Source organism: Amblyomma mixtum, chromosome 9 (genome assembly GCF_055824585.1).
Source record: "Amblyomma mixtum isolate Tamu chromosome 9, ASM5582458v1, whole genome shotgun sequence".
Taxonomy (NCBI): domain Eukaryota; kingdom Metazoa; phylum Arthropoda; class Arachnida; order Ixodida; family Ixodidae; genus Amblyomma; species Amblyomma mixtum.
In genome coordinates this window covers 47,472,659-47,495,397 of record NC_143020.1, presented here as the reverse complement: position 1 = coordinate 47,495,397, position 22,739 = coordinate 47,472,659, and the positions used below count along the sequence as shown (strand labels likewise).

The window sequence follows — 22,739 nt, the reverse complement described above, 5'->3', positions numbered from 1 at the left end:
TAGCCGTTAGCCCTCTACATTTCCTCTAACAAATGTGCTCAGTTAGCAGCGCCTGCTGCAGCTGACCAACATTCCTTTCGTAGGCAATGTTTCTTAAGGCGACACCATCTGCAGGTTAGAAGGCACGCTGTTTTCCTTGCTTGGTTGATGTGGCAGGTTGCCGGTTCAGTTGCCCCTCGAATTGTTCCGAGCGCAATAGATTGATTTTGATTAAGCTGTCGTCCGAACATGAGCTCTGAGGGACTTCTTCCTGTATCAGCGCTTGGTATAATATTTTTTTGGAAAAGGAAGCGTGCAAGGCTCATCTCTATGTTTTCTTGGCCTAACTGTTGTAGCCTCTATTTCGTTTCGTTTACAAGCCACTCTACTCGATCATCTAAAATTAGACTCAAAGCTGCAACTCAAGCTTGACGAATGTAGCTACGATCCAGAAACAGCTACACTTCTTCGAAAATGAAGTCGGGTCGGTTCTCAGAAAGCAACATCTGGCATTCTGTGAGTAGCAGAAATTCTTCTCAGCTCCTTCAAGACAGCAGCAGGGGAGGTGGATGAAACGATGCGCACTTCAATCCATCTCGAGCAGCTGTCAATGACGAGAAGAAATGCCTTTCCTTCAAATAGACCAGCCACCTAGTTGTGTAGACTGAACTATGGATTTTTTTTAGTTCCCAGGAATACACTGCGGGATATGGTGGAGCATTCCGTCATTTTCAACACGCACCATATTGACGGACTCGCTGTTAGAAGTACTTGATCATCCCTGGCCACCAGAGAGAGAGAGAGAAACAACTTTATTGCCATAGATTGGTGGGATTTAGGGCAGGTGGGCTTGGTGTGGCCCCCAGGTGGGGGCGACTTCCTGGGCCCACGAAATGAGTGGCAGTTGGATGCTCTTGTCTGGCCTTTTGAGGAGTTGGTTCCATCCTTCTTCGGAGGGAGCTGGCAGTAAGGTTCGAGGGGGCGGATTTCCCGCGCAACCCCAGAGGATGTGTGCCTGGGTGGCGATTTCTCCCTGGTAACAATTTTGGCAGACGGGGTCGTATTCCCCGTCTGTGATGAGTGAAAGTCTAGAATGGCTAAGGATGGAGTGCGTCTGCAACCTGCGGAGCAAGCTGGCTTGCGCTCGATTCAAGTCGGCGTGTGGAGGCGGGAACTGGCGTCTCATCTCTCTGTAGAGGTTGGTAATTTCGGCAAAGGTCTGGGGAGCCTCGGCAAGAGCGTCTGGGTCCGTGGGGCCGGCCGCCCGGTTGGTTAGTCCTCGGGCTAGTCGGTCGACCCCTTCGTTTCCAGAGTTACCCGCGTGGGCGGGTACCCAGACCAGGTTGATCTTATGGTCGAGAGTGCAGCCGCGAAGGATGCGTGTAGCCTCTTGTGAATTGTGTCATCGGGATTCGTACAGAAGGCATGAAATTCAGGAAATGTACCACAACTTGCCATAATAGAGGGACTACAGCAACTCTGTTGACAGCTGGTCATAATCATTACACCCGGAGCTTCACAAACTTTTGGGCGTCTAAAACTTAACATCTTCACCACTTATGTCTTGGTTTTTATTAGACGTAAAACGCGTTACAGAGATGTCGTTCCCGGCGAAACGCGCGGTCTCCTGACAAGGGCTGGGAAGGCACCATCCGAGAATGCAAGCCACAGGCGGAGAGGGGATGCTTGCAACAAGCGGGATTACCGTGTGTTGCGGGGAATGCCAACGTCTTATTTTGCAGCGCGCTCTCGCGCACCACTGCAACGCATTAACAAGCGCCCTTGAATCGTGAAAGCTGCGACGTCGGCAGCCTCTAGATATAACACACACATTACGCATTCACCACTCTTGGTAAGCACCGGCGCAGGCTGGGCTCGAGCAGGGGAACGCGGACGCTTCATCGTGCTCATTATTTGTGTCGTTGAGAAGTAAAACCCAACCAACCCGGCAACATATTTTGCTAAACATTCTGGATAGTGCCCTTGCGCATAGACTGCAAGCGTTCTGACATTCATGATCCCAATTTGTTTTCTTGAAAATGTAGCGAAAAGATCATTTTGCTGCTTTTCCGTCATGAGTAGGGCTGGGGTGTGTGCTGAGTGATAACGTGTAAGCGGCTCCATCGTTTCTCTGCATGCGGGGCCGCTTTGTGAAGAGGCCATTTGAATGAAATTCAAGCCGCAAAATCTGCGCGCTCTCTTAAATAGGCTGCAAAAATTTGTCTGAATCTCATAAAAAAATTCGCTGTCGCATAGCTTGGTTAAGCCCGGTAATTGCGAAAGCAATATCCGTACCTACGCCATGGTTCAGCTGGTAGTGTAGCTGGTGGTGGTGCTTGTGGTTAGACTTGTGGTGATGCATCGGTTATACAATCCAATCCAATCCAATCTAATCCGATTCAATTCAATCCAATCCAATCTAATGTTAGGCCGCCGTTCATGTGCACCGCCGTCGCACACGGACGGCGCGAGATGGTCGCCCAGCTCTTCGGCGTGACGTCACAACACCTGTGGCGCGCCTAGCGGAGAGAGCGGGAGTTAGGCCTGCCGTTCTGTGCACCGCCGTCGCATACGGACGGCGCGAGATGGTCGACCAGCTCTTCGGCGTGACGTCACAACACTTGTGGCGCTCCTGGCGGAGAGAGCGGGAGTTAGGCCGCCGTTCATGTGCACCGCCGTCTCACAAGGACGCCTCGAGATGGTCGCCCAGCTCTTCGGCGTGACGTCACAACACCTGTGGCGCTCCTGGCGGAGAGAGCGGGAGTTAGGCCCCCGTTCATGTGCACCGCCGTCGGACACGGACGGCGCGAGATGGTCGCCCAGCTCTTCGGCGTGACGTCACACAGAGGTCATGCGAAAGGTCATTTCCTGTGCACCGCCGTTGCACCGCAAAGGCTTGAAAGTGAAAGTAGTATTGCTTTCCAATAAAAGACATTGATATAAGGGAGCAGATTCCTGCATATGTCCATTATTTGGGGTCAAAATTCTCGAAAATTGAAAAACTGTACGATACTAATATTGAAATATTGAAGGTAATTGTTCATTTTCTTATATGTTGCAAAATATTTCTTTTATTGCGTTCCCGTTTCTCGCATCGAGCAGTTAAGGCTGCCATAGAAAAGCTAGCTTCCCATTTGGAAGATCGCGCCAGATTTTAGAAGAATTTTTTGGGAGCAACGATAAATATAGCTTATCGTTTAATAAGTGGGGGTTACGTAAGCCTCCATCACATTTGCAGATTTTTGCAGACGGACTCAGTGGTGGGGAACGTTTCCCTCTTTTGTTGTACACGATGTCAGCAACAAATCTGCCACATCTGCACTGGCACTGCTCTGTTATGTAAAATGATTTCAGTTAGGAGCATGAACATTCTAAATAGTTTTGCAATGTCACCACATACACTAATCCATTGAAAACAACGACTCCGATATGTTAATGAGGTGTGTATTATAATGATAGCCCGAGTGTGGAAATGTTTGTTGTTAATTTGAGAACCTAGTGTGCGATCTTCGTATTGCGTTTGTGTCATGAATGTGTTATTGCGTGGATTTCATGTATAGTGTTTTGGCTTACCATGCAATGATTTATTTATTTCATTTCCACAATATATATCAAATTTACGTGCATTATTTATAGATAATCAATATATAAAAATGAAACCACCTTACAATTCTCTCCCTGCGAACAGACGCTACAACTTACATCTTCCTCGTAACATTGCTGTGTGTCTTAAACAAGCCGATGCTTTTTAGCGGCTCCAATCATTTCCAGTCTTAATCCATGATTTAGTCGATGATAATTTTTTGTGGGCAATAAAGGCCTTTATTTAGGCAGTGCTGCGTTTATTCGTTATCAGTGTACTGGTCTGACGTAATCTATTCGAACTTGCACACGAAAGGAAGAAAGGCTAGCGTTAGTATGAATTTGGTAATGAAAAGTCCAGGCTAGACGCACACATTAAATTCTTTGCAGGGTATATGACCAATACACAGTGTTAGAGAGAATTACTCTTTACCAGGTGCATAAGGAGGCGTTCCGACCCCGTTTTACAGAGGCCTGCACCGCCGTATTTTTACCCACAGATTACGACTGAACGTTGCCAGCAGAGCTGATTATGATGAACTGTTTTATATCGCAAATATGGCAGGACCGCAGAGGTGCTACCGAGCTGGTTTCGAAACATGTGACGTTAGTCACAGTGACGCCAAGGAACGACAGACAGAACATTCTTCCTAAGCTGCTCTGCGACCTTTAGCGCACGTGATCAAATCATCACCTTCTGCTAATTCTGACGCCTCAAGCGATACAATTCTCTCTCCTCCCGCCAGTTTTAGCGCATTCGAATGTTTGATCGAGAGAAGAGCTTGCTACGGGCCGGAATGTTTATTGATATTTTATGTTTATTTTAACATCGATTGTCACTCTCAGTGCTTTGACATTTTGGTGACTTTAACATTTGGCATTTGTGTGACTTGAACAGATTGTCGGCTCCAGTTCTCGCGAAGAGAAAATAGAAAATTCTTTAAGTAAAACGTCTAGAACTACGTTGCCAGGGATCAGCGCTTCTTTCTCTTTGGTATTTTAAGTCAACTAAAATGTCACGTAGCACATCGTACATAATTCTATGAGCCGTCGCGGTGGCTCAGTGGTTATAGTGCTCGGCTGCTGACCCGAAAGACGCGGGTGCGATCGCGGCCGCGGCGGAGGAATTTCGATGGAGGTGAAATTCTAGAGGCCCGTGTACTGTACAACGTCAGTGCATGTTAAAGAATCTCCGGTGGTCGAAATTTCCGGAGACCTTTCACTACGACAACTCTGATAGCCTGAGTCGCTTTGGGACGTTAAACCCCAATAACGAAACCAAACCATACCATAATTCTATGAAGGGAACAAATGATATTTACTTATGCAAACACGCCGGTGCAGCAACAGTTCCGTTGCTGCGCAGGTCAACGTTGGTCAACGCAGGTCAATGCTTGCTCCAGCGTTGTCCTGTGTTCTTCTTCTCCTCGTGTCTCGCTCTTTCGCTGGTGAAGTTATGTCTGATGTACACCAACTAGCCCACATAGGTACCTTGTTACAGTTTATTTCTTCTTCTGTGGACAACTTTCTATTTGTTGGGTCTTCCGGTCACCAAATTTCCATGTGTCCAGCGTTGTCCTGTGTTCTTCTTCTTCTCGTGTCTCGTTCTTTCGCTGGTGAAGTTATGTCTGATGTACACCAACTAGCCCACATAGGTACCTTGTTACAGTTTATTTCTTCTTCTGTGGACAACTTTCTATTTGTTGGGTCTTCCGGTCACCAAATTTCCATGTGTCCAGCGTTGTCCTGTGTTCTTCTTCTCCTCGTGTCTCGTTCTTTCGCTGGTGAAGTTATGTATGATGTACACCAACTAGCCCACATAGGTACCTTGTTACAGTTTATTTCTTCTTCTGTGGACAACTTTCTATTTGTTGGGTCTTCCGGTCACCAAATTTCCATGTGTCCAGCGTTGTCCTGTGTTCTTCTTCTCCTCGTGTCTCGCTCTTTCGCTGGTGAAGTTATGTCTGATGTACACCAACTAGCCCACATAGGTACCTTGTTACAGTTTATTTCTTCTTCTGTGGACAACTTTCTATTTGTTGGGTCTTCCGGTCACCAAATTTCCATGTGTCCAGCGTTGTCCTGTGTTCTTCTTCTTCTCGTGTCTCGTTCTTTCGCTGGTGAAGTTATGTCTGATGTACACCAACTAGCCCACATAGGTACCTTGTTACAGTTTATTTCTTCTTCTGTGGACAACTTTCTATTTGTTGGGTCTTCCGGTCACCAAATTTCCATGTGTCCAGCGTTGTCCTGTGTTCTTCTTCTCCTCGTGTCTCGTTCTTTCGCTGGTGAAGTTATGTCTGATGTACACCAACTAGCCCACATAGGTACCTTGTTACAGTTTATTTCTTCTTCTGTGGACAACTTTCTATTTGTTGGGTCTTCCGGTCACCAAATTTCCATGTGTCCAGCGTTGTCCTGTGTTCTTCTTCTTCTCGTGTCTCGGTCTTTCGCTGGTGAATTTATGTCAGCTATAATGGAGCGTGCAAAGCGCAATAGGCGGGTAGCACTCGGAGTATTCTGGGCCGTCGCGGTGTCTCAGTGGTTATGGTGCTCGGTTGCTGACCCGATAGACGAGGGTTCGAACACGGCCGCGGCGGTGTAATTCCGATGGAGGGGAAATTATGGAGGCCCATGTACTGCGCGATTTCAGCGCACGTTAAAGAACCCGAGGTGGTCGAAATTTCAGCAGCCCTTCAGTACGCCGTCTTTCATAGCCTAAGTCGCTTTGGGGCCTTAAACCCCAAGAACCAACTAACCAGTCGGGGTATTCTCAGGCAGGAGAATAGACGTGGTACTCAGATATGCGAAAAGTTAACTTTCTGAGAACGTTGCAGGGCCTAATTTGGTAGTGGTAGCGTCGGGGCTAAATTATGTCCTGAATGGTGACGCCACGCTAGTAGTGGAAACATTAGCTAAGAGAGTTGACGATATAAGGGCGATGGCACACCAAGGGCAGATCGTGCCGTTCACAGTACCGGAGGTGCAAAGAAGGAACGGAGAGGTTGCTAACGACGTTGTGACTCTCCATGAAGAGATAAGGAAGTTAAGCCTGTAGAAAGGCTTTGACGAGGCAGACAAAAACAGGGAAGTACGCAGAGCAGGCTTTCGCAGAGGCTTTACACGAAATGGCACCCATTTAAGTGGAAAGTCAGGGGCAGAGATCGGCTGGCGCCTGACAGGGCGGGTGGTACTTTTTATGAGTGTCAAGGCGGCTCAGGGCGTAGGGGTAGGTAGAAGAGAAGCAGAAAGTGTAACAATGGCGGCTCAGCCCAACAAAATGACACTAGGAGGCCCAGGAAGAAAACTACTAAAAGAAATTAAACGCCAGGATCAGTTACATAAACATGCAAGGGGGTAGAAAGAGAGCGAAATGGTTAGAAATGGAACAGCAGTTAAAGGACGAGGAAGTGGCTGTGCACGCTCTATGTGGCACTTCTCATAAATCAGGTCTGCCAAAATTGTTACCAGGGACAAATCGCCACCCAGGCACACATCCTCTAGGGTTGCGCGGGAAATCCGCCCCCTCGAACCTTACTGCCAGCTCCCTCCGAAGAAGGATGGAACCAACTCCTCAGAAGGCCAGACAAGAGCATCCAACTGGCACTCATTTCGCGGGCCCAGGAAGTCGCCCCCACCTGGGGGCCACACCAAGCCCACCTGCTCTAAATCCCGCCAATCTATGGCAATAAAGTTGTTTTTCTCTCTCGAAGATCCACCGTTAATCGATCGCTATTTCTGGGAAGGAGCAGCGGAATAACAGCGGTGAATAAGGGAGGAGGATAGGTATGCTGATGAATGACAGAACAAATTGGCTAAGAATAATATCATCTTGCAAAGAACATGTCTGGCTATCAGGTACGATTGCCGGTAAAAGGACATGGCTAGGCGCACTTTGTTTAGGGACAGGCGACAAATGCAGGCAAGAAAACAAGGATCTAGTTAAGTGTCTCATTGACGATATAAAGCAGTTTGGAGACAGTGCCAATATTATTCTGGTGGGCGATATACATACCCACGTCGAGGATGTGAATGGATACGCAGATTGTAACGGGAAGTTACTGTTAGACTTCTGTGAGCGACACAGCGTAGTCATTGTAAACAGAAAAACTAAATGGGGGGGACAAATCACGTGGGGATTCCGTAGCAGGCAGACGACCATTGACTGCTGCCTAATGTTGCAGGGCATCTATAGCAAGCTCACAATAATGGAAGCAGACAAAGAGGGAAAGTACAGCCTGGGAAGTGAAATGATCATATACACTTTAGTCTACAGTTGGGAGCCTTGATCAAAAGAGAAATGCAGAGAAGTAAAAAAAGAACGCAAAATTAAACGATGAACAAATAGCGCTTGTAGCAGACGACATAGAGGAAACAATAGAGAAACGCACCATTTAAACATTCGATTGTGATCATTAGAACTACTCATCAGTACAAAAATTAAACAAGTAAAAGGAGTAAACCAGTGGAGAAGAAAGAGGAAGCCACGAAGCTGGTGGAATGTGGAAATTAAATAGGCCATCGAATAATGACGTGTGGCTTCTGGATAGCCCCCGGATAGCCCGCCAGAGAACCCACGCCTCACAAGTATGTGCCGTAACCCTCTACGATGACTACCACCGCCAAATTACCTACCTTCCTGGCCTGTTCATCTGGGTTCAGTGTCCAGTAAGGGAGCGTGGCTGAAGCCAAAATTTTAGCTAACTATATTGATCTCTATGTTATCGTAAAGAGGATCGGTGGCGTGACAAATCAGATCTTGGGCGTCAGCAGCAGTGGTCACGCCCGCAATCCGTGCAGATGACACCCTGTCCCAATCGCACAGATGCCTCACTCGACCAGTGGGATACGCCAGCGGTGGGGGAAGAGTTTCGGAGCCCTAAGCAGGACACCGGAGAGGTAACGCAGAAGAGGGAGCTGACGGGTCTTCGCACAATTCGATCATATCGAAGCGGGTAGATGACGACTAAGGAACGAGTGGGATAAACGAAGACGACAACGAAGTTCTGGCTGTGTTCTCGGTGCTGCTCACAGCTGTTCCCTTCGCTTGTGTACATATCTGTATATATATTTTTTTCCTGCAATATATTTGGTGGAGGTGCGGATTTGCCCTGCGACTATCGACGACGGAGCTCCGCAGCGGTCGCTAGCTGCCTTCGCTAAACATGACTCAAGGCGCCTCCCAGCAAACTTCAGCCCCGGCCATGCCATCACTCGGTCCTTTTCTCCATCGTGACCCTGGGACATTTTTCGGCACCGGCACCGACGACGTTAGCGTCGACGACTGGATCCACATGTACGAACACGGGAGTACCTACAACCGCTGGGATCCAACCGTTATGCTCGCAGGTGTCATCTTCTATCTAAACGACACCGCCCGAGTCTGGTACGATACCCACGAAGATGGTTTGACCATCTGGGACGTGTGCAAACATGAACTGCGCGAACTGTTTGGATGGCCGCTCGGCCGAACGATCGCCGCTAAGAGGGACCTTGGCTCCCGAGCTCAAACTTCTACGAAGTCCTATATTCCGTACATTCAGGACGCGTTGGCCCTCTGTCAAAAAGTTGACAGTAAGATTCTCGAATCTCACAAAGTGGGCCGCATGTTAAACGGGATCGCTGACGATGCCTTCAACTTGCTCGTATACAAGAACTGCACTACAAGAATGTCGATGCTTCGAGGAAAACAAAAGCAGGCGTATTAGCCATCCGTACGCACGCCTCCTCAACACGGCTGCGGCTTCCTCATGTGAAGACCTCTGGTACCGGGAAACTACAGTCCCTCCAGAAAATATGACCCGCATCATTTGACGCGAACTCGAAGCTATGTCCCCCCCCCCCCCCCCCCCCCGCTGCATCTACATGATGGCGACAACCACTGCCCACCATCTCTCTGTTACAAGCCGTCGTCCGTCAAGAGCTTGCAAACCTTGGTCTCCAGCCCGTCAGCCCCGTATATCCTTCACCCCCCCCCCCCCCAACGAAATCACTGCGATTGTCCTAGACGACCTTCGTACTTCACTCCACGTCGACGAAACCCTAACGACTGGCGGACAACCGACGACAGGCCCATTTGTTTCCTCTGCCACCGCATTGGCCACATCTTCCGTCACTGTCGAAATTATTGGACCCGTCGTAGAACATACAGCCCTCTAAGCTCTCACCGCAATGATTAACAGCCCAGCCATTTCACGCCCTCTCCCGCCCAGCGCAGTGCTACCGTCGACGGCCAGATTCCCCGCTCCAGCCGCTCTCCCTCCCCCCTGCGCCGGCAGTCTCGCTCGCCCCAACGCCGTCGCTTCTTTCCTGGCCCCTACAGACGCTCGCAAGCGGAAAATTACACGCTGCAGTGTGTGGAGGCAATGGTGCAGTACAGCCCCAGTCCCAAAATCCTCGCTTAGCTATATGCGCACACCAGAGTTTGCTCGCCATACATGTCGATGGAGTGCCTGTGAGAGCCCTGATCGATACGGGTGCGCATGTATCCGTCATGAGTTCAACGCTGCGACGCCACCTCAGAAAAGCACTGACCTCTGCACCAACAGCCGCTCTCCGCGCTGCTGACGGCCGAACGCCTCCTCTGGTTGAACTATGCACCGCCCGTGTGACCATATCCGGCTGCTATACATCCGATCTATTCTCTGTTCTGGACCAGTGCCCTCGTGAAGTCATTCTTGGCCTCGACTTCCTGTCTGAGCATTCAGCCCTCATCAACTGCCCCTCTAGTGTTGTTCAGCTTGACCTTCCTCTTTCTGCTCCGTAGCCGTCCCCAGTTATACTTCGCCTTTGCGCTGTCGACATTGTCCGCCTACCGCCTCAAGCCGCAACTTACATTTCTTTCCCATCTGTTCCCCCTTTCCCTGGGGGTAACTACGTAGTCGATCCAGAACTTGACGTCGCCCCCACGCGAAGCATTGCGCTTGCGCACACTGTCTTTCCTACGCTGGCAACCCGAGCGTTCGTTCCGGTCCTGAATTTTGGCTTGTCCATCCAACCGCTCCTTGCGGGAGCGGTTGGATGGACCGCTCCCGCTCCCGCATCCAACTCGGCACGCTGTGCCCTGCTGCCGAATGTGCATATCAGTAGTGGACAGCTGCTTACCTTCCACTCATCAATGCCGGTTTGCTGCAGCCGCGTCAACAGAGTCACAAACGGACTACTACGCCGACATGATAGCTTATGACCTATCGCCGATGCAAGCTCACCATCTTAGGTGCCTCTTATCATCTTTTTGCGACATTTTCGACGTGGATCCACGTGATTTGGCTCGTACCTCTGTGGAGACGCAGCGCATAAACACTGGTGATGCTGCTCCTCTCCACAGACGGGCGTACCGAGTGTCCTGCACCGAACACACCATCATAAACCAAGAGGTGGACAAGATGCTCACAAAAGACATCATCGAGCCCTCGTAAAGCCCTTGGGTTTCAGTCGTTCCGATATAAGCGAAGGTCGGCAGCTGGCGCTTCTGCTTTGGTTATCGGCACCTCATCCGCATCACAAAAAAAGACGTATATACTCTCCCGAGGATCGATGATGCTTAGATTGCCTCCGCGGCGCCAAATATATCTCATCAATTGATCTTCGATCAGGGTATTTAAAAATTGCTGTTGATAAAAAGGACGGCGAAAAGACCGCCTGCGTAACATCCGATGGCTTATACTAGTTAAAGTCATACCGTTCGGACTCTGTAACGCGCCACCTACATTTGAACGAATGATGGACTGCCTTCTTCGCGGCTTTAAGGGGTCTACCTGCCTCTGTTACCTAGATGATATGGTTTTCGCGCCTACTTTCGCCACGCACCTCGAACGCCTGTCCAGTAATCTTTCAGTGTTCCGTAACGCCGGACTCCAGCTGAACTCATCGAAATTCAAATTCGGTCACCGGCAACTCCCTATTCTCGGACACCTTGTTGACGCGTCTAGTGCACGCCCAAATCCCGTCAAAATTCAAGCCCTGAAGTACTACCTCTTCCAAGGTGGTCTAAAGCTGTGCGCAGCTTTGTCCACTTGTGCTCGTATTTTCGCCCTTTTATCAAATATTTCGCCGGCACCGCTCGTCGCCTCACCAACCTTCTTATGAACGACACCACCTTTACCTGGAGCCCTGCTCAAGAGAACTCATTTTCCTTCATCGTTCATTTGCTGTCCACTCCGCCCATCTTAGCCCATTTTTACCCGTCGTCTCCCACAGGGGTTCGGACTGACGCCTCCGGATATGGAATCGGCGCCGTGCTAGCCCAACTTCAACACGGTCAAGATCGAGACATCGCTTATGCCAGCCGCCTACTTTCCGCCGCACAGCAAAATTTCTTAATTACTAAGCGCAAGTGTCTCGACCTTGTCGAGGCAGTAGCTTAATTCAGACCCTACCTGTTCGGCCATTCTTTCTCTATTTTCACTGATCAACACGCTCTCTGCTGGCTGTCTTCACTAAAGGATCCCACCGATCGCCTTGGTCGCTGGGCTTTGCGCCTCCAGGATATTGATACTCCTTCGTGTACAAGTCAGGGCGTCATCACCAGGACGCTTACTGTTTATCACAATACCCTTTGAAGCCACCTGACCTAGAGGACACTCGGACCCTGCCTTGCCTCGTAGCTATCTGTGATCTCACCGATTTTGCCTACGAACAGCGCTAGGGCCCATCTTTACGACCTATATTTGATGGCATCCTCTCTGCAAACCGATCTCCATCTGTGAACTTTGATGTGCTCCAGAATGGCATTTTGTATCGCCGCAAACTAGGCTCCGATGATTCTTCGCTGCTGCTCGTCATACCCCAACGTCTACGCTCTTCTTTCCTTGAAGAATTCCATGATCTCCGACAGCCGGCCACTTTTGCGTGGCCCGTGCGTACGCTCGGGTGCGGCACCGCTCCTTTTGGCCTGGTCTGTATCGTTCCGTCAAGCGTTACGTTGCCGCTTGCGACTTGCGTCAACGTCGAAAACGGCCCTCCACTTTTACTGCCGGTGTTCTACAACCCATCGACGTAACTCCGGAACCTTTTCACCGTGTTAGCCTCGACCTTCTTGGCCCTTTTCCCACGTCCCTTTCCGGCAACTAGTGGATCACTGTCGCAACTGATTATACGGCTCGGTACGCCATCACGTGTACTTTGCCTACCAGCTGCGCGTCCGACGTCGCCGAGTTTCTTCTACAAGACGTCATTCTTCACCATGGCGTCCCTCGTGAACTGCTCACCTACCGTGGTCAGTATTTTCGGTTCAGAATAGTTCATGACATTTAGTTCGTGTGCCACGTAGCACCAGCTCGCGACAGCTTACCATCCACAAACCAATGTGCTTACGATAAGTTCAACCACACGCTCACCGACATGTTAGCCATGTACGTCTCGCCAGACCACCGAGATTGGGACGCAGCCTTGTCTTATGTGACGTTTGCGTATAACTCTTCCCTTCATGACATAACAGGCTATTGCCCTTCCTTCCTTTTGTTTGGTAGGCATCTCACCTTGCCTGTGGACACACGCATGCTGCCTTCTTCAGTCCGCACCACTGCTTATGCTCTGGGCGCCATTGCTCAGGCCACGCTGGCGCGCCAACTAGTCCGTAGTCGGCTCCATTGCTCTCAAGTTTCCCAGAAGTGCGCTTACGACCACTGTAATCGGGCAGTCCAATATAACTCAGGATCACTCGTCCTTATCTCGACGCCGTCTTGCAGCGTCGGTCTCTCCGGGAAGCTTCTTTTCCACTACAGTGGCCCTTACCGTGTGGTGCGCCCTGTCACCGACGTGAACTATGAAATTGCTGCTCTTGCCTCCTCGCCATCGTCTTCTGGCCCCACCATCGACATCTTCCACGTATGCCGTCTTAAGCCTTATCACGAAGCTTATATGTCGCAACCTCAACGCCGAGGCGGCGTTTCAGCAGCCAGGGGTCCTGAAGCGGGTAGACGACGGCGACAATGAGCGATGGAAGGAGTGGGAGGAGACGAAGACGACAACGAACTTCTGGCTGTGTTCTCGGTGCCGCTCGCAGTTGTTCCCTTCGCTTGTATAAATATGTGTTAATAATTTTTCCCGCAACAATACCATGCGGCATCCATGTTCCTTCCTGCTGGCTGTGTACCCCTGGTCTGCCGATGTCACAAAATTCGGCGCAATTATGAAAATAAAGAAACAAAAAACAGCGCCGCGTGGACGCGTCTCGCCGGCGAGCCCAACGGGGGAGAAGGAATCCCCCGCGTAGTGAATAGCGTGTGCGCGTGGCTCCCTCTCCCCTCCACCACCGCTCACCGACACGGCGTGCACGGAGGAATGAGTCAACCATGCCGAAGATTTCTCTCGAACGTCCGAGTAGCTTCTACTGCTAACCGGGGAAAAGGGTGTAGCCTTGCGTGCGCTACAACATGTCCCCCTCCTGTGCGCTCGTACGTCGGCGAAGGCGCCATGCCAGAGCTAGCCCGAACCTTCGAGATGCGGGCCTCGACCTCTGACCAATTGGGACGCGCGGCCGTCGACAGAAAGGGAGGGTGTCTGCACAGGCGAAACGGCGTGTGTATATACGCGCCTACTCTGGCGTGTAGAACAAACAGACGTGGAAGCGAGCCTATAAAGGAAGGAGGTTGACCGCTGTCAGATTAGTCCGGACCGCCGTTTAAGCTTCGGAGAAGCGCGCCCGTTCGACTCCCGTAGAAAACACCACTCGGCCAGCCACGGACCAACGTGGCAACGTGCGCCAGTCTGCGGGACGGCATCGTCGTGGACCTCTGGTCGTCGGACTGTCGCAGTGCCCGGCGAACAAATTGTGTTTTGTTTGTTTACCTCTCTCTCTTGTGTTATTGCACTTTAAGAGAAATATTGCCTTTGTATTGTATTCTCTCTCAAGTTTAACTTTGCACGAGTTGCATTGTTTTGTTAACCACTTTGTATGTGTTTGTACTAGTGATTGTGAAATCCACTGTATCATCTCATTGCTGTATAAACTTCTTTCGTTTGTTTGTGATCCTTCGGCTCCGACCCATTCTCTGGCTTGCGACCGGCGAAAGCTGGGCACCAAACGACCAAAAACCTCTTGTCACTTGGTAGCTGGTCTCCGCTGAGCTTGCCACGCTGAGTCGAGGGCATCTCCTTTGAGTCAGAGACCGCTGCCCCCACACGCTCTAAGGGTGTCTGGGAGCTTCACGCTTAACAGTGCGCGAAGTGTGGGGGACAGCCGAATTGGCAAGAACGGCGCATCACTACGTTCGAGACTAATCTATATATGCCTGCATTTTTTGAAATATTGCCTCAGTGTGTCATAAAAATAAGCTCCTTGTACCACTGACAAGAAAAGTTGCATTACCAGTTATGTAACGGACCTGGGAGTTTTTTGTTTCCAACCATATTAGGCAGCATGTTCACTCTCCCGAACAATTACCCTGTAAGCATATCGAAGCCAAAATGCAAGAGTTCACCGCACATAACATTCAACCCCGTTTGAACTGTGTTCAAGTTTATTTTTGACTCCCTTTTTTACACATGTTCCAGGAGTCGTCTCTAATGAACAGATGCTCCAATTTGAAGGGTGCTTATGATGTATCGCATGCCAGTGCAATGCTTGCCGTATTCTTTAAGCATCATTTATTTGCGGCAATAAAAGAAAAGTAGAAAGCTACAATATATAAAGCCCACTAAAGAGACTGGGTAGTGTGCAGATTAAGGCCCTGTAGAGAGGCAGAATGAACATAGCTTTTCTTTTAGTGGCCATGTTTGATTTTCTAGCAGTGGAGTTTAGTACCGGTGAGTTGCTTCATTAGTGCAAATTTTTCTCGTGCTAACTTAGATAAAACGCAAAACGCTCACAAAATAGGCTAGGTCTTCATCTTAGGCAACTTCGCAGCGTTCATAAGCGATTTAGATATCACTTGCATGTCAGTAAATGGTAGTTGGCTCAGTTATGTTTAAGGGGAAGTCCAGGTTTCTAAATCTGAAACCATATTCTGAGGGGGGGGGGATCTTTTCAAACCTTGCAAATTTCTGAAAACACCATCATCCTACGCTAAATCACCGCAATAACTATGCCCAGACCAGGATTGCCGCCTCTCTCATGTTCCGCCAATCAAGCACTTTACCCCCGCAAACTTCTTAGCTCCTCCGCGCCCCTTATTTCCGCCCCCTTCTACGCTGGCCTTCTCCTGGCCTTCTCAAAGGGATGCTACCCCTCCAAGCTTTTCATCTGCGCATGTATTTTTGCACAATGTGCTCAAAATTTGTGGTTCTAAAACACGGAGGGCAAATACTTTTCGAAATTCTAATAACTGATAGGGGCATTACTTACGGTGGGGCACAAGCCCTACAACAAATAAATTTACAGTTAAAAAGTAAGGTATTCAATATTGCATAACCAACCGACTAGTTAGCAGCTCTTAGCAGTATTCTGATGTGCTACACGCTGGTAGTACTGGTCTAGATGGTTTAATGTCCCAAAGCAGCTCAGGTTATGAGGGACGCTGTAGTTAAGGACACCAGAAATTTCAACCACCTGGAGTTTTTATCGTCAGTTGACATGGGACAGTACAAGGGCCTCTCGAATTTCACCTCCATCGAAATTCTACCGCCGCGGCCGGGATCGAACCCGCTTACATCGGGTCAGCCGAAATTGTATGCCAAAGAAAGAGCTCTTCTAGCTCAATATGCCTATATCCTCTTTCCTGATGCGTCATACGCCTTTGTTTGTTATATTCTTGGGGGTCTTAATGAAGTTAGGTGCCTGGTTGGTCTTCTCTTAAATCAAAGTGCATGTTTTGGAATTTATGGCCAAATGCAAGCACGCTTTCATTTACCTTGGAAGAGTCGATTTTGACTATTCTGACCGCTTTTTTAGAACGGCCCAATGACGTAACCGTCTTCGGTCGCGGTTGGTTGAAGCTATATGTCTAATTAATCTAAACAGAGCGCGATAAATTTTTGCGATTAGTTTGGTTTTTTTCGCAGTCATTTAAGGCAAGAAAAGCAGGTTTTCTGGTGCTTTGTGTTGTTCGCGTCAATACTGGAAGCCTTTTGCTCAAAAATATCCTGTTTAATTTAACTGGTGTCAATCGGACTTGTGTGTCAGGCCGTTCTTACATCGTGTGATTCAAGAGCATCTACTCGGTTCGAATAGGTGGTCAGTAGTGTTTAATATCAAGCTTGGGTTGTGTTCGGTTGGTCAAACTCGCAACGCATGATTGCGTAACAGTCTACTAGTCGCTCCAGAGCATCGAGAAAGGAAAAAAGTTAGTATGGTTCGAGCCCAGGCTTAGGCTGAACGTCTTTCTAAACCAATTGTATTACCTAAGAAGGTAGATGCGCGGCTAGCTCGTAACATGAAACCTGAAGTAGAGCACGTAATTTCATGTCGGAGGGGCACGACTCCGCGAAAAGATAACGGCCACTTCGAGCCTCCTTAACAATGAAGGTAAATAACCTGAAAAGTCAGCATATTCTTGTAATCGGTGTTGTATCCCGACAAGATGACGTCAGTGCGCGGGATAAATACTGCTTGTCCTGTTCATGTGATCGGAGATGTGGTTGAAGGCAGCCGTTTCTGGGCTACTGTTTTCATCGGCAATTTCGCATCCTTTTCACAGCCCACACTATCGTCGCTACCTTTACGCGATGGCAACAGAAAAACCGCAAAAGACGCCTTTTTCGGCGAAACTCGGAATTAGCAAGCGAGTTGAATGATGGTATAAGAAATTCGAAGTCGCCGGAGAGCGTATGATTTGCAAACGCCCCGAGTGCCATTCTCAATAGCAAGTCTGACGTTCGATCTGAACGGGATAACAATCCCGTCACACGCAGCGCCAGACGTGTAGGCACTGGTACGTTTGAAAATGTTGTAAGTTGTTCATGGGCGTTCGATCATAAAACATTCCCCTCTCCCGCCTCAAGACTGAGCAGCAAGCAAAGGAATTTGCTTTTGTTCTCAACAGACCCGGCTTGCACAGCGGCTCCGGTTGGCTGCCACGCTTTACAGAACGTCATGAAATTGTCGGTGAGGCAATCACCTGCGGTAGCTCGGCAGCGGGCGTCAGCACCGTGAACAAGTGGATTGAAGAAACTTGGGGCGACATAAGAGCAAAGTAGCAACCGTATAATATTTTAATGGAAAAAAAAAACAACTTTAATAAAACCACCTAGATTACACTGCTCTATTTTGACAAATGCTCCCAAAAAACACGCAAGCATTTGGTGATTTCTAGTTCCTGACGCCGAAAATGAGCAGAACAAGAATATAAGTGTTGTTCACCATCTGCATGGGCGGATAGATGAGGCTTCGACCTTTCGGTATCAAAAGAAACAGGCCTATGCGATTGTTGCTGCGCCTAAGTATTCAGTGACATGCAGGTGTAGTTGAAAACCGTGGACCACATGCGAACTTTACCCCAAGTGGCTTAAACCCTGGAGCAAATATCGTGTAGGCCAAGATCGAAACCCTTGCCACCTCTAGACAACTGCTTTGCGCACTGCAGCCACACAGGTTTCTGGAGCGATTACTTTTGCTTCTTGCCGCCGAACGATACGTCGGTGGTTCAACCACTGGACTCGGGTGATAATCCGCGCGATAAAGGTTAGTTATAGAAAACGATTAATTGAGGGTCTTTTACGTATCCTGAACAAAGATGGGGCACTAAAAATCCTACCTTTAGAGATTCCATCTGTGATGAGTGGATTGTTGAATGACGTCCAATATGAAACTATGAAGAATTATTTCCGACAATCTATCTTTTCCCAAAGAGACAATGCAAATTTGTTTTTGCGATTGCCTCAATGACGCCTTCGCTGATCCTGATATTTTACAGAAACAGTTGTTAGAATCTCCAGGTGATATTGTGATAGTTGAACAGATGGTGAATTTTGTTCTGTGAACATCTTAGAGACCACGAAGGTGCTTGCGAACGTCGCCTCGTTGCCGCTGTTGCGGCCGACCAATACGATACTCAAGCGAAGTGTAACGAGTATTATACAGATCTTGCGCCAACGGGCTTCGACGTGCATTGTGTGGTGATATGCTTCGAATCTACAACTCGGCGATAGAAGACAGCGGCCCCAGTTCATCGGAATCAATGAGAAGCATAGAAAAATGTGTTCTCTCGGGAGCAATGAAGATCAAGAGACATAAAGAGAAAGCCACGGCTGTTTTCCTGGGTAACCTGGGCGCTGTGACTATCACAGAAATGCACTTTATGCATCTCAGTTTGCTTATATGCTGATAAACTGGTTGCTGAAACCCGTAAGCTTTTTATTGCGCGTTCTATATATGTGAGTTCAATTGTATGACGCCTGGCCGGAGCTTCCAGAGCCCGAATCGCACAAATTCCTTGCCCAACAGCCATACAGAGATAATGTGCGAAAGCCTCGGCACCGCGAATAGGCTATAAACAACCTAACCTGACGCAACCTTCGCAGATATTATGGCACCTGGTACATAATCACTAATACACCATGAACCACTTGCTCACCGAGGTGCGAAGTCAACTCTCATGGTACTATTATCAATACAGCAGCTCCATTGGCTATCTCGTGATCACCAGTTTCCTTCACAGATTATATGCGATTGTCGGCATTGCCAAATTACTTTATGTACATCTGTGGTGAGGCTTCTGGTGAATCAGTTATCTAATTTTATGCTAGTTGTTTCGCAACGCCTGGTGGCGTAATCAAGCATATGCGTTTCCGGGTGTGTCTCATGGTCTGCATTGAAATTCGATGTACCTCTGAACCGACCAGGCTTCTCCACGAATGTTCGAGGCCACAAAAACCAGTGTTTGCGTGGACAAGCATGAGGTGTGGGCCACCTTGCTTTAGGAGGCCGATTCCTTGCTAGATATACCAGGCTTCATTGATTGCGCGTCTCCATCTATGAACAGTCATGATGTGAACGATGTTATCCGCTCGCGAAGGGCGGCGGTGCATGTTGACGCGCGCTAAGAGAATGCTTCCCTCTCCCCAAATAATTGGTGTACCGTATTTACTCGCATATAGGTCCACCACGATTATAAGTCGACCCCTATACTTTGGGCTCTCCGAGAAATAAAAAAAATATGCGAATATAAGTCGACCATATATAAGTCGACCCACTGAACTAGCCCTTCTGCAAGATTTTAACTGACGCAAATTTTACATTTTTAATATATGTGTTATACGCGACTACGGTTTCGACATGCATGCCGGAGCTTTTGTTTTGATCACGACCCCTATATAATCTATAATACACTGCCTTTGGTACCTATTTAAGCGCCAAGATATACTGCTTCCCAAGCTCTCTACCACGATAAGACCACAGAAATGAGCGAAACAGCAATGCGGGTGCACACAGCAAGTTGCTGTGCACACTTGCGAACACTAATCTTTCCGCGCTGCGGTGGCTCAGTGGTTATGGTGCTCGGCTGCTGACCCAAAAGAAGCGGGTTCGATCCCGGCCGCACTGGTTGAATTTCTTTGGAGGAGAAATTCTAGAGGCCCGTGTACTGTGCGATGTCAGGGCATGTTAAAGAACCCCAGGTTGTCGAAATTTCCGGAGCCCTTCACTACGGTGTCCCTCAAAGCCTGAGTCGCTTTGGGACGTTAAACCCCCTAAAACCAAAAACCAAACTGATCTTTCCTTTATTTTTTATGTGTATATACTGCGACCATATAAAGTAAGTACCAGTGTAGCCGGCACTGCTTGAAACGGTGGGTGTGACAACAGAACTCTATTATGACGAGGAAGTTAGAGCGCAAAAAAAAAACAAAAACAAAGTGGAGACGTGGACGGGACAAGCGCTAAATTTCAACAACTGCTTTATTGAAGCGCGGGAAGGGAACCTAGCGGGGCCACCGCACATGCGCTAAACCTCTTGTCTCCCAAACTTGCGGTTGTTAAACCCTGAGGCGAGTGTGCAGAAGGTGGTGAAGGCATACATGTTTTTTTTGTGCTCTAACGTCCTCATCATGAACTACCAACAGGCCCCAGTTTCTACTGTGCAGAACTCTATTAGATTGCTACTTTTGCTCTCTTTGGTCACGAATATAGGTCGAGGTTCTTTGGTCACGAATATATGTCGATAACTAATTATGGGCAACATTTCTGAAAAAAAAAGGTCGACCTATATGCGAGTAAATACGGTACCTCATATTAGAAGGCGGTAACAGTATCTATCAACTGTAGCTCTCATGTATTACTACGTTAGGTCAGCCGCTGGCCATTCGTGTCAGGTCAACCTAGGCTGGATATTGTTACTGTCTTGGTGCTCAGGATTGGCTGCACGTGAGACCAGCACAGTTGCCCTCATTCTACGTTGCGACTTCCCACTTCTAGCCCTTGGGATAGTAGTGTTGCTCACGCCTTGGAGGATGCGTTCCTCCTCCCGTTAACTATTCCGGTTCAGTAGCGGATGCTATTGCACACAGTGTGGCATATGAGCTGGAGATTGTGCGGGGATGGGCTCTCACCATTGATTTGTGGCACTGTACCTCGATTCCTGAGCTCCTTAACACCGCTATTGCCCTAGGTCCTCACGCGTCAGGGGCACACCGGTTGTGTGCAAGCGCTGTGCAGCGAGATCTCAGTGCTTGCTGACTGCACACAAAACGAGCTCCAAAGGGCGAAAAACACCGACTAGGCAGACGTCGATTGACCATGCCCTAACATCGGCTTTGAAATCTTGTGGGACGCTCGGCGACAAGCACGATTTGCAGCTCTAAGAGAATCTGGTTCCCCATAGAAACTCACAGATAAAACATCTCACTGCTTGGCCCGATGATCAGACGATACTCTCGCGACGTAAAAGTCATGCTTTCTGCTAGAAATCCTCAAAAATTAATTTGAAGATGTGACAGCGCGGCTGTTAGGCGGCCGTTTCTGGGGTTGAGATTCGCGGTTTATACAATAACATCTTCTCCACAATATTTATTCGTTATATGTGATGAAAAGCCTTCCCTAATTACGTTGACATCAACGAAAAATGCCCCGGGCAAAAAAACTCCGCAAAAATTGATGCTTGTTCTTATACACGGGATAAAGAGTTCCTTGCTACTATCTTCTAAACATGATCTTATTTCATGAGCATCCACAAAAGCAATATTTTGATAACACTGGGGTGAGATAGAGATTAAGGTGCGAAGAGTGCGGATATCCTCATGTCTGATACAGAGGAAGTGCTGATAAAAATGTAACACGAGGACGTACCCTCGCCCTTTCTACAACCCATCGACGTAACTCCGGAACCTTTTCACCGTGTTAGCCTCGACCTTCTTGGCCCTTTTCCCACGTCCCTTTCCGGCAACTAGTGGATCACTGTCGCAACTGATTATACGGCTCGGTACGCCATCACGTGTACTTTGCCTACCAGCTGCGCGTCCGACGTCGCCGAGTTTCTTCTACAAGACGTCATTCTTCACCATGGCGTCCCTCGTGAACTGCTCACCTACCGTGGTCAGTATTTTCGGTTCAGAATAGTTCATGACATTTAGTTCGTGTGCCACGTAGCACCAGCTCGCGACAGCTTACCATCCACAAACCAATGTGCTTACGATAAGTTCAACCACACGCTCACCGACATGTTAGCCATGTACGTCTCGCCAGACCACCGAGATTGGGACGCAGCCTTGTCTTATGTGACGTTTGCGTATAACTCTTCCCTTCATGACATAACAGGCTATTGCCCTTCCTTCCTTTTGTTTGGTAGGCATCTCACCTTGCCTGTGGACACACGCATGCTGCCTTCTTCAGTCCGCACCACTGCTTATGCTCTGGGCGCCATTGCTCAGGCCACGCTGGCGCGCCAACTAGTCCGTAGTCGGCTCCATTGCTCTCAAGTTTCCCAGAAGTGCGCTTACGACCACTGTAATCGGGCAGTCCAATATAACTCAGGATCACTCGTCCTTATCTCGACGCCGTCTTGCAGCGTCGGTCTCTCCGGGAAGCTTCTTTTCCACTACAGTGGCCCTTACCGTGTGGTGCGCCCTGTCACCGACGTGAACTATGAAATTGCTGCTCTTGCCTCCTCGCCATCGTCTTCTGGCCCCACCATCGACATCTTCCACGTATGCCGTCTTAAGCCTTATCACGAAGCTTATATGTCGCAACCTCAACGCCGAGGCGGCGTTTCAGCAGCCAGGGGTCCTGAAGCGGGTAGACGACGGCGACAATGAGCGATGGAAGGAGTGGGAGGAGACGAAGACGACAACGAACTTCTGGCTGTGTT

At 48.9% G+C, this 22,739-nt stretch overlaps 1 protein-coding gene across 1 annotated transcript in view; it reads left to right on the top strand.

The window, feature by feature from the left end:
* The window catches only part of LOC149328908 (uncharacterized), a 67,291-nt gene that overhangs the window by 9,345 nt on the left and 35,207 nt on the right, over window positions 1–22,739 (top strand). The gene's annotated exons all lie outside the window — the stretch shown is intronic.